Source organism: Elephas maximus, chromosome 1 (genome assembly GCF_024166365.1).
Source record: "Elephas maximus indicus isolate mEleMax1 chromosome 1, mEleMax1 primary haplotype, whole genome shotgun sequence".
Taxonomy (NCBI): domain Eukaryota; kingdom Metazoa; phylum Chordata; class Mammalia; order Proboscidea; family Elephantidae; genus Elephas; species Elephas maximus.
Genome location: NC_064819.1, coordinates 11219895 through 11232409, shown reverse-complemented (window position 1 = coordinate 11232409; position 12515 = coordinate 11219895).

Sequence of the window (12515 nt, the reverse complement as noted above, 5' to 3'; positions counted from 1 at the left end):
GTATGTCCTATGTCAAAAGGTCAGCAGTACAAATCCACCAGCCGTTCCTTGGAAACCCTGTGGGGGCAGCTCTACTCTGTCCTGTAGGGTTGCTATGAGTCAGAATTGACTCAACGACAGTGGTTTTGTGTGTGTGTGTGTGTGCAATATTTAGGCAGTTATACTAAAAATTATTTGCAGTTTATCTGATATTCAAATTTAACTGGGCAGCCTGTATTTTTATTTGCTAAACCTGGCAACTATACTAAAGATACAGTGGTCAAGGTGATAGACTGGTTCTTGTCCTTACGGAGGTTACATTCTAGAGAGGGAAAGAGACAATCTAAACAAAACTGTGAAACATGCTAAGAAGAAAACACAGGAACTGAGGTGGGGACAAAAGTAGGAGAGGCTGAGGGAGGTCTTTCTTTCCAGAGGGAGAGCTTCAATGTAAAAGTGACATTTCTTGTTGCTGTGTGCCGTCACCTGGACTCGGACTCCTAGCAGCCCCATGTGGCAGCGTAGAACTGCCCCATGGGATTACCTAGGCTGAAGTCTTTACAGGAGCAGACTGTCAGGTCTTTTCTCCCGCACAGCTGCTGGTGGGTTTGAACCACTGATGTTTCGGTTAGCAGCTGAGCACTTAACTGTTGTGCCACCAGTGGTCCTGTGACATTCAGCCAGACCTAAAGAGTCCTGAAGGAGTTTGCACCCCTCTAGTTCTCCAAAACAGTTAATAACTGCCCACACGTGTCCTATCAACAATCATGCTGACTGGCTGCTTCCAAAGGTCAGCACTAGCAACTTTTTACCCGAGGCTGAAACCAGAACCACTCTAGAAATGCTGAGGAATTAATGGCCCTGGAAGCAGCCCTCAACCAATGATGAATGGAAATTAGTGGATTAATACTCCAGCTCTCGCCCCACGTCTCTGAGGTTTGTGTTCCACCCTGCTTCCCTGCAATCCTCAGTGACATAATGTACCCAGAGTTAGCTTCGTGCCCTTCCCCTCTCTCCCGTGGTGCTTCTTGGGCTCTTTCCTTAAACCCAAACTAAGACGACCACTGAAGTACCGTACTCATAAACCCCAGCCCTTCCTTTATGGGCTCAGTGTCACCCTAATTTTACTCCACCCCTGAGTAGCGCGATGGTTAACACACTTGGTTAAAAAAACCTGAAAAATGGGACGTTCGAGCCCACCCAAGGGCTCCTGAAAAGAAAGACCTGAAATCTACTCCTGAAAAATCAGCCACTGAAAATACTCTGGAGCACAGTTCAACTCTGACACACGTGGGGATGCCGTGAATTGGCTTCCATTCTATGGCAGCTTTTTTTTTTTTAAATCTTACACATGCACCCAGGTGCCACCCATTTCGGTCCACTCTAGTATCAGTCTGGTGGCAGAGCCTTCCTCGGGTGAATGCAACGTTCTGGGTTTGCATCTTTTCCAAATTATCCCATCACCTTTAACATACATTTAATGCATTCTGGTAACCGCTAACTACTTGTGGTTTCTATGTAACGCTTATTTCATGTCAGCGATATCATACAGTGTTAGTCCTTTTGTGTCTGCCTTACTTTACTCAACCATGCTGTGGTGCGCACCAGGCCTCCCCCCCCTTTATAGCTGAGTAATGTTCTGTTATAGGCCACATTTTGTTTATCAATTCGTCAGCTAATGGATATTTCTATTGCTTTCAGTTTTTGGCACTTTTTTGAATACTGCTGCAAGGAACATTGGTGTACAAGTGCCTGTTTGCATCACTGCTTAACAGTGCATATTAATAGCTCAATTAAAGTGAAAGTTCAGACAATTAAAGTAGCTTTGATACAAGTGGCATAGTGGTTAAGTGCTATGGCTGCTAATCAAAAGGTCGGCGGTTCAAATCCACCAGGTGCTCCTTGGAAACTCTATGGGGCAGTTCTACTCTGTCCTATAGGGTCGCTATGAGTTGGAATTGACTCGACAGCAGTAGGTTTGTTTTTTTTTTTTTAGGTTCGTACAAGCAGTTCACATAAGACTGTCTACAGAGTTTTTCCTGGAGGAATTCTGCCTAATTACATGGCTTCTTGGGACTCTAACTAACCTATGGTAGGTTTTTTTGAAATCAAAAATTATATCAGAATCTTCAACAAACCCACTGTAGCACTATTAACAGTGATACCTTGTAAAAACCAAGCATATGCAATTCTATACAGTCCCTGGAAGAGAAATGGAGCAGTTTTGCTTATTCATGAGAATTTACAGCCTTCATTTTGGATCCTATGAATAAAACTAAAATCTGAAAGACAGGTATGCTACCACTTCTCTTAATAAAAGGATGTAGTATCAATTAAGAGTGCATTTAACTGCAAGTGACTAAAAATCTAACATTGGCTTAAACAACGAAGGCTTTATCTCATAAAAGAAGTCTGAGGTTGGCAGTTCAGGTCAGGGACAATAGTAACACGAATTTATCCAGGACCCAGGTTCTTTCTGATTTTCTGCTCTGTCATTCTTGGCATATTGTTTTATCACTTTCATTCCACTTCTAGGCCTCACATCCATGTTCTAGGTCAAAGACAGGGAGAAGGCAAAAAGAAAAAACCAAACGCATTCTCCTTGGGAAATGTTATCTCCTATTTCAGGAAACAAAGCCTTCCCCAGCAGACAGCACTTTATGTCTCATGTGTGGAATTGGGTCACATGTCCACTCTTTTTTTTTTTTTTTTTTTCCTTTGGGCAAGTCAAGGTGGGCCGTAGGTGTGCTGAGAACTAGAGACACCACCTGGGAAAAACTTAGGTGTGAAGAGGAAGCTGGGAAGTTGGTGCACTGGGGAGGAACCCACACTAAGAAGTGGTGTGTTTTAAAGCTAAAAGTTTACAATATGACATGCCAGGTCCTCCACCGGTGTGTTCCAGACCACCTCTCCAATTCACCTTGCACCATTCCTACCCTTGAAATCTACCAGTCATCTGCAATCTCTGATTTATTTCCTGGGGCTGGGCCATGGTTATCCTTCCTGAGATAAAGAGATCTCCACTAGCCTTCTGAACAAACCGTGATTCTACTGGAGGGAAAGGAAGGGGGAGTGGCTATTTGCTGGAAAAAGCTAGTACCCTGTGTGGATAATTTATGATACTTCGGCAAGAATGATATGGGTTTAAATCTAATATCTCCACTCTCACAGTCCCCAGAAGAGACCACTCTGCTAATACTTGTCTTATACAGAGAATGCTTCGAACATCTGCCTGACTTCTCCCCTCGACCTGCCTCTGTTAAAATGGTTTTGCAAGTCTTCTCTTTGTATGAGTTAAGAAAGTTGTCTGACAATTGTCTTCAGCAACTGACAAGATCACTTCTAATCACAAGCAGGTGGCATGGGCAGTCAGAGCAGTACTTTGTAATTAAAACCTAGAGTCCTAACCCTTGAATTAACAGAGTTTCTTGAAGAATTGGACAAATCATGTCTTCTGTCCAAAACTTACCTATAGAATTAGGCTGTGAGACTAGCTGATCTTTAAAGATCCTTCCAGCTATCTGTCTGTGAATATGCTGGAAAATCTAAAACACAAGTGGGAGTCCCTGCTCTCTAAGGTACCATCTTTTATACCCTTTAGCCTGGATCAGGTGTCCTTTCTGGGTACCTGACTCCACACAGCATCAGTTCTTATCCCTTTCAAAGAGTAGTTAAAGACATGACCTCTGGAATTTGTCTGCTCAGATTTAAGTCCTACCTGAGTCCTTATTAACTCTACATACTTGGGCAAATGATTTAACCTCTCGAAATCTCATCTGGGAGCCCTGGTGTGCAGTGGTTAAAAGCCCTTGGCTGCTAACTGGAAAGTTGGCAGTTGAAACTCACCTTCTGTTCCGTGGGAGAAAAGACCTGGCAATCCGCTCCTGTAAAAATTACGACCTTGGGAACCTATGGGGCTGTTTTACTCTGTCCTATAGTTTTAATCCATCCTATGAGTTGAAATTGACTCAACAGCACACAATAACGACAAACCTCATCTGTGTAATGGGCATGTCAGAATCTACCTAGAAGAGTTGTTGGGGGTGTATAAATCCCTTAGTTCAGCTTACCGCCTGGGATGCTGTAAATGTTCAATAAGTGTTGGCTGCTATAGTCATCTTTCTCTCCTATAAGTTCCTCCAAGAAGGACTGTATCTCCTTCATATTAATATCCTGGTAAATAACAGGGGCTCAATAAGTGATCAATGGCAAGGAGACTTGTGGGCCAATGTCCCACAAGAATTCAATGGCACACAGATTCCTCTGCTCTAGTAACTCCAGGAAACAAATCATCCCCAGTATCTGCAGACCAACAGCTGCCCATACTCTATGCAGCCTGCACTAGCATCTCCTCCCAAATGCCCTGAAAAACCAAAGCTCTTCCGGGCCACCCTTTCTGCAGAGCATGATTTTGGAGGGGAAACTGCCTTTCCAGCTTCTAACAGATGACTTCACCATCTCCATCTACTCTCCACCCAGGTGGTACTACTCCTTCTTGTGATTATGGGGAAAAGTGAACTCTGATTAGAAGTGCCAGGTTTGTTCCAAAAATCTCAGTTGTTCCTCCAACCATCCATCCCCTGGGACACTTGAAGGTCAGATGTCAGTCACTGAGCTTTCTCTCATGCCCGGCAGTACATGTAGCGACCACAAAATTTTTCAGCCCCTGGGGTTTATTGGGAAGCTGCTGGGCCACTGACAGTGCATGCTAGCACAAGACGGGCCTTTGTGACTGTTTGAAACTGAAGAAACGGGTGTGTGCTGCAAATTACTGTTTTCACAGGGTGTTGTATGAGGTGCCTGAAGTTTTGGGAGGAAGAATAGAAATTTTGAAATTTTTTATTTGTTACGCATATGTACCAATAGACCCCGGTGGGGACTCTGGGGTAAAATTAGTGGTACTTCATATGTACCACTAAATACTTAGGATAGGCTTGTGGGAGGGAGCAAGAAAAATATCCACATTACCTACCAAAAATTCAGACATAATGATTCAGCATGCCTCCATTCATGAAAACACATGGGATCAACAAAAAACTCAAAGCAGAAAATAACTGGGTCACGAAAGGGTTAAATCTTGAAGCTTGACAATGGGATCAATGCATGCTGTACTTCCTTGGTGACTCAAGATGAAGGGTCTCCAGGTAGCTCGGTGTTTCTCCAGGTCATAGTGAGTACCAGCAGAATGAGCCGCGTCTATCTCAGTCAGATAAATGGCAGTAAACAAGGCATCCAGAGGGACAACTACTGGAAATATTACAGTTACAGTTATAGGTACAAATGGGTCCTCAAGGAAACACAATCATAAAAATAGAAACACAATAAAATTCTATTTGTTCACTCACAGGTAGAAGATGGCAGTGGAAGCTTTGAAAATCCAAACTCTTTGAATATATTTATACAATTACATTCTTAGTCATTTTAAAATACTTTCCATGTTTTGTAACTGTGCAGATTTCATAGAGACACCTTTTTGCACAGATCTCTGAACTCTTCAAACAGCCCAGTAATGATCATAAAGAATGTAGAGACAGATAATATTTTATATCTTCCCCAAAGTTATGAGAATACTGTGTCAGGTGTCACCAGGAAAGAGAAAACATAAAAAAGGAAAGTAAGTCAGGGACTGAACCCAAGGGGATTGCAATCAGAGCCAGAATGTAATTTTTCTCTCTCTAGGCAGGATCCATAACAAAGGACAAAAAGACATAGCACTTAAAGCAGCCTGTTAGGAAGCAATACAGCTCCAGAGAAAGGGCAAGGATGTCATGCAAGGATAAGGGATTGTTAAGAAGATTGGCTCCTCATGCATGTGCATAAAGAGGAACTAATAATATATTTAAACTTTCATAAAGCTTTCGACAAGTTCACATCCAAATGAGTCATCCCGGGATTGGCAGAGGCTGCTTTGTTCTGTATGGAAGGCTGTCTCAAAAATTGAAATCATTTCTAGTCTGAAGTTCTGCCACAAGCCTGGTCTCCCTGCAGCCTCTTTCGTCCCCTGTGGTCATCCTCCACCCAGGAACCAGAGTGACCTTCCAAGAACACAAATCCAATCAGGTTACTCCTGCTTAATACCTTCATTGGCTCCCCATTGCCATCAGCATGAAGCCTAAGCTCCTCAACTGTGGCTAAGGCCCTTATAACCTGGTCCCTGGTCCCCTTTATTCAACCCCATCTATTCCATTCTCCTTGCCATCTATGATCTTGTTATGTTGGACTATTTGTATCACCTTGTTGCACACTTGCCATTTTTTGGATGCTCAGGATTTGGACCCCTTTGGGGATTCCTTACTTGTCTGTATTGATCTGAACATGCTGCATGTTTGCTTTTCTAGCCTTCCTTGCAACTAGAACTCAGGCACATAACCTAGGCTCAGCCAATTCTATGCACACAGGCTCAGAAGCAAGTGATAGGAAGATAGGGAGACCTTGAGGAACTCTTTCTGGCAATGGTGTTACCGCAAATTGCAGGTTCAAGCCGCTGCCGCAAAGCCAACACTGAGACAGGAGGAGGTAAAAAGTAAGAGGGCTTTATTGAATACCAGTACTCAAGAGACTAAAAAAAAACTCAAGAGACAGAGGGGGTTAAATTCCTCCCAAATTCTGTCCACCCTAAAGGGTTGATGGGAGGGTTTTATATGGGGAAGATTAGGGTTACCTAATGTTTTGAGCAGGTAGTCCACAGATGGTCTTATACATCACAAAACAACTACAAAAACTCTTTATTAAACTAAACATGTCAGGCATCTGGACTCTAATCAGTATATTTATGACAGGCTGAAAAACTCTCATAAGAATCTCTCAGCTAGTGGAGCTGTTTTACCAAGTCCACTGTGGCTGAGATAGGGAACAAGAAAGAAAGCCTTCCTGTCGGTTTGCAGGCTTAAGGCCATTTCTCAAAAGAACAAAGAAGAAAAGAGACCAAGGCCACAGGAGCTGAGATAGCTCCACACTGCTTTGGAAGAAACCGGTGCAGCTGGTGAAAAAAAAATGTTTAGAGATTACTTAGAGCATCATTATGGCGTTAGTCATGTCAAGCTCTCAATCACCTATTTCGAATAGGGGAAAACATGGTGTAAGATATTAGGGTGCTGTGTTTAAGAGTGGAAAAGCCTGCTCAGCTATATTTTGAACAGAGCCTGCACCATTTTCCAAGGACTAGAGATTAATCACAACTTATACAGCTATACTAAAACAAATGAGAACATATATTCTAATATTAAAACACTGAAGAAAATGCATTTTCGCTACTTCAGTGGTGGCAAAAAGCCTGAGTACTTAGGCCAAGAGGAAGCGTGGGCTCCCGTGCCCAGTGCCCAGGACTAGTGGCATCAGCCGGACAGATGGCAGCATTTAGTGCTCAGAGGAGGCGCAATGGTGTCCTCACCAGACCACTTTTCGAGTGCAGTTTTGGGCACTGTTCCTGGATGCAAGGTCTCCCAGCCACTCTACGAGCTGTCCAGAGTTGTCTTCTGTGCCTGACTGATAAAAATCTTTTGAAACTGTTCACTCTTAAGAATACATTTGTTGTTCTTGTGACTTCCAAGTTGATCCTGATCGGAAATTGTAACCTGTTACTGCCCTAATAAACTCTGCAATTGTGAATATGGTCTGTGAGTTCTGTGTGGCCACTGCAACAAATTATCAAACCCCGCAGAGAAGTACAGTGTCGTGGCTGGACAGGTGGTGTCAGGACAGGTAAAAAAGTTGGAAGGTAGAGGTATGTGTGACCTCTACCTCACAGGAATCAGTTTTGGGCTCAGCTTGATGCTGATTCTCTGTCCCCCCGCCAACCTTGTGAATTTAGACAGGTCCTGATGCTACTACTACCGGTTTATACTAAGGTACCAGTTTGAGGACAACACTCTGAAAGATTGCGATGCAGCGTTGACCGTGTGGTATATGCAGTGAACCAATGATCATATTTACAGTGCTAGGCACCAGTACCTAGAATTCACTAGTCTGAGAACCAAGAGAAGGAGGTAGGACTAGCCCCTTTCGCCATTCCAGGGACTTCCTTGTGGCATGTGCTCTCCTTCTCTACAAACTTAGGCTCTGCTGGACTAGAAGCCAGCCCTGATTTCCACAGTTGGGGGTGGGGAAAGCACTTTCACTAGGAAACACAGTACATTCCAATTTACCTTGAACCTATGTCTACCTCCTGGTCATTTTGGGCTTCTGGTCCCTGGGAAACAGCAGACAAAACAAACAAAAAAGTTCCCACATTGGCAGCAGTAATCAACCTTGATTATGAGGAGTTATGGTCGCACAGTGACTGCACAGTGGAGGCAAGGGGTATGCCCGGAACCCAGGGGATTCGCTGGAGCATCTTGGTGCTTCCATGTCTGGTGAAACTGTCAAGAGGCAATTGCTGCAACAAAGGCCTAACGATGCCAGAGTTAACTCAAGTTCTGGCCTTTGTAAGTGAAGGCATGATGGCTCCATCAGGCAGGCAATCTAGACCTGCTAAAGTGATAGTCCGAGGGAGGGATATCTAGAAAGCATAATGAAGGGGGATGATGAGTACCAATTATGGCATCAGGACCAGTTGCAACAGTGTGGACTAAAGCTTGTTCCACTAACCCTCCTACACTGAGTTTTCTGTGGAGATTGTGGCTGGCCACCGCCTTGCAGGTCACGTAGGAGACTGACTTAATGCGTGCACAAGCGGGTCCAAGCAGTGCAGAGGTGGATGAGGAATTGAGAATCCCTCTCGTGCCCTGCCTGACAGCCTCTTGGCCCACCTTCTTTACTGCAACTGTTACTATAACCGGGCAGCACTTCAGCTCAGCTGCACAGCACAACGCTTGCTATCTGTCCTAAGCTTTTTTCCCCACTCCATATGGGATGCCTACAAGACCCCAGTCAGCCACTCTGAGGCATGCCCGTACCTGAAGGTGCAAGGGAATTGCATGGGACAATTTTTGACCAACGGTGAGAAGCAGCAGATGGAGGGAAAATTCTTTTTATAGGGCTCCTCAGAAAGTACCTGGTGGAACTGAGCCCATTACTCTCAGAGGCAACCAGGCCAATAGCACGTACTTGGTTGGCTTTCCCTCCTGCCCTGGATCACTCTTCCCATCACCCAGTTATTCTTTCAGACCACTTTCTAACATAAACTACCGGCACACAAGCCTTTCTCTCAGGCTGTGCTTTTGGAGGGAACCCAAGCTACAAGGATCCAGTGAGAGAATAGCTGTGAACATGCTTTCAAAGTTAAAACCAAAATACAACTGTCCTCAGCCTCACAGAGCAGGCTGCTCCTCTACAGCACTTGACTTCATTCTGGAGCAGATTGTCACTCAACTGCTTCAAGACTGCACTACACACAGGAGGTAGCTTTAATTAATTGAGCAATCCTCATTATTTCATTTGAATCTTCACTGCCCTATATAGTTCTAAGCATCACCATCTCTATGCTGTAGATGAGCCAACAGAGGCCTGCTATTCCAACTGCTGAACTCCAGAGCTAGGGTTCTAGCCCGCATCTGACCTCCAGTACCAGGAGGAATCGACTCCACAGCAACTCGTACTGCACTCTGCACCACATGGCTGTCACTGCTCTCCAGCATTCGCCACCAGGGCCGGCCCGAGAAGGACTGCCATATTATACAGTGCCAGGGCTGGGCCGAGAAGGACTGCCATATTATACAGTGCCAGGGCTGGGCCGAGAAGGACTGCCATATTATACAGTGCCAGGGCTGGCCCGAGAAGGACTGCCATATTATACAGTGCCAGGGCCGGCCAGAGAAGGACTGCCATATTATACAGTGCCAGGGCCGGCCAGAGAAGGACTGCCGTATTATACAGTGCCAGGGCTGGCCAGAGAAGGACAGCCGTATTATACAGTGCCAGGGCTGGCCAGAGAAGGACTGCCATATTATACAGTGCCAGGGCTGGCCAGAGAAGGACTGCCGTATTATACAGTGCCAGGGCTGGGCCCAGAGAAGGACTGCCATATTATACAGTGCCAGGGCTGGCCCGAGAAGGACTGCCATATTATACACTGCCAGGGCTGGCCCGAGAAGGACTGCCATATTATACAGTGCCAGGGCTGGCCCGAGAAGGACTGCCATATTATACAGTGCCAGGGCTGGCCCAGAGGACTGCCATATTATACAGTGCCAGGGCTGGCCAGAGAAGGACTGCCATATTATACAGTGCCAGGGCTGGCCCAGAGAAGGACTGCCATATTATACAGTGCCAGGGCTGGCCAGAGAAGGACTGCCATATTATACAGTGCCAGGGCTGGCCCAGAGAAGGACTGCCATATTATACAGTGCCAGGGCTGGGCCTAGAGGACTGCCATATTATACAGTGCCAGGGCTGGGCCGAGAAGGACTGCCATATTATACAGTGCCAGGGCTGGCCAGAGAAGGACTGCCATATTATACAGTGCCAGGGCTGGCCAGAGAAGGACTGCCGTATTATACAGTGCCAGGGCTGGGCCCAGAGAAGGACTGCCATATTATACAGTGCCAGGGCTGGCCCGAGAAGGACTGCCATATTATACAGTGCCAGGGCTGGCCAGAGAAGGACTGCCGTATTATACAGTGCCAGGGCTGGGCCCAGAGAAGGACTGCCATATTATACAGTGCCAGGGCTGGCCCGAGAAGGACTGCCATATTATACAGTGCCAGGGCTGACCCGAGAAGGACTGCCATATTATACAGTGCCAGGGCTGGCCCGAGAAGGACTGCCATATTATGCAGTGCCAGGGCTGGCCCAGAGAAGGACTGCCATACTATACAGTGCCAGGGCTGGGCCCAGAGAAGGACTGCCATATTATACAGTGCCAGGGCTGGGCCCAGAGAAGGACTGCCATATTATACAGTGCCAGGGCTGGCCAGAGAAGGACTGCCATATTATACAGTGCCAGGGCTGGGCCGAGAGAAGGACTGCCATATTATACAGTGCCAGGGCTGGCCCGAGAAGGACTGCCATATTATACAGTGCCAGGGCTGGCCCGAGAAGGACTGCCATATTATACAGTGCCAGGGCTGGGCCCAGAGAAGGACTGCCATATTATACAGTGCCAGGGCTGGGCCCAGAGAAGGACTGCCATATTATACAGTGCCAGGGCTGGGCCCAGAGAAGGACTGCCATATTATACAGTGCCAGGGCTGGCCAGAGAAGGACTGCCATATTATACAGTGCCAGGGCTGGCCCAGAGAAGGACTGCCATATTATACAGTGCCAGGGCTGGCCCGAGAAGGACTGCCATATTATACAGTGCCAGGGCTGGGCCGAGAAGGACTGCCATATTATACAGTGCCAGGGCTGGCCCGAGAAGGACTGCCATATTATACAGCGCCAGGGCTGGGCCCAGAGAAGGACTGCCATATTATACAGTGCCAGGGCTGGGCCCAGAGAAGGACTGCCATATTATACAGTGCCAGGGCTGGCCAGAGAAGGACTGCCATATTATACAGTGCCAGGGCTGGGCCCAGAGAAGGACTGCCATATTATACAGTGCCAGGGCTGGCCCGAGAAGGACTGCCATATTATACAGTGCCAGGGCTGGCCCGAGAAGGACTGCCATATTATACAGTGCCAGGGCTGGGCCGAGAAGGACTGCCATATTATACAGTGCCAGGGCCGGCCAGAGAAGGACTGCCATATTATACAGTGCCAGGGCCGGCCAGAGAAGGACTGCCATATTATACAGTGCCAGGGCTGGCCAGAGAAGGACTGCCGTATTATACAGTGCCAGGGCTGGGCCCAGAGAAGGACTGCCATATTATACAGTGCCAGGGCTGGCCCGAGAAGGACTGCCATATTATACAGTGCCAGGGCTGGGCCGAGAAGGACTGCCATATTATACAGTGCCAGGGCTGGCCCGAGAAGGACTGCCATATTATACAGTGCCAGGGCTGGCCCAGAGAAGGACTGCCATATTATACAGTGCCAGGGCTGGCTCGAGAAGGACTGCCATATTATACAGTGCCAGGGCTGGCCCGAGAAGGACTGCCATATTATACAGTGCCAGGGCTCGGCCCAGAGAAGGACTGCCATATTATACAGTGCCAGGGCTGGGCCCAGAGAAGGACTGCCATATTATACAGTGCCAGGGCTGGCCAGAGAAGGACTGCCATATTATACAGTGCCAGGGCTGGGCCCAGAGAAGGACTGCCATATTATACAGTACCAGGGCTGGCCCGAGAGGACTGCCATATTATACAGTGCCAGGGCTGGCCCGAGAAGGACTGCCATATTATACAGTGCCAGGGCTGGGCCCAGAGAAGGACTGCCATATTATACAGTGCCAGGGCTGGCCCGAGAAGGACTGCCATATTATACAGTGCCAGGGCTGGCCAGAGAAGGACTGCCATATTATACAGTGCCAGGGCTGGCCAGAGAAGGACTGCCATATTATACAGTGCCAGGGCTGGGCCCAGAGAAGGACTGCCATATTATACAGTGCCAGGGCTGGCCCAGAGAAGGACTGCCATATTATACAGTGCCAGGGCTGGGCCGAGAAGGACTGCCATATTATACAGTGCCAGGGCTGGCCCAGAGAAGGACTGCCAAAT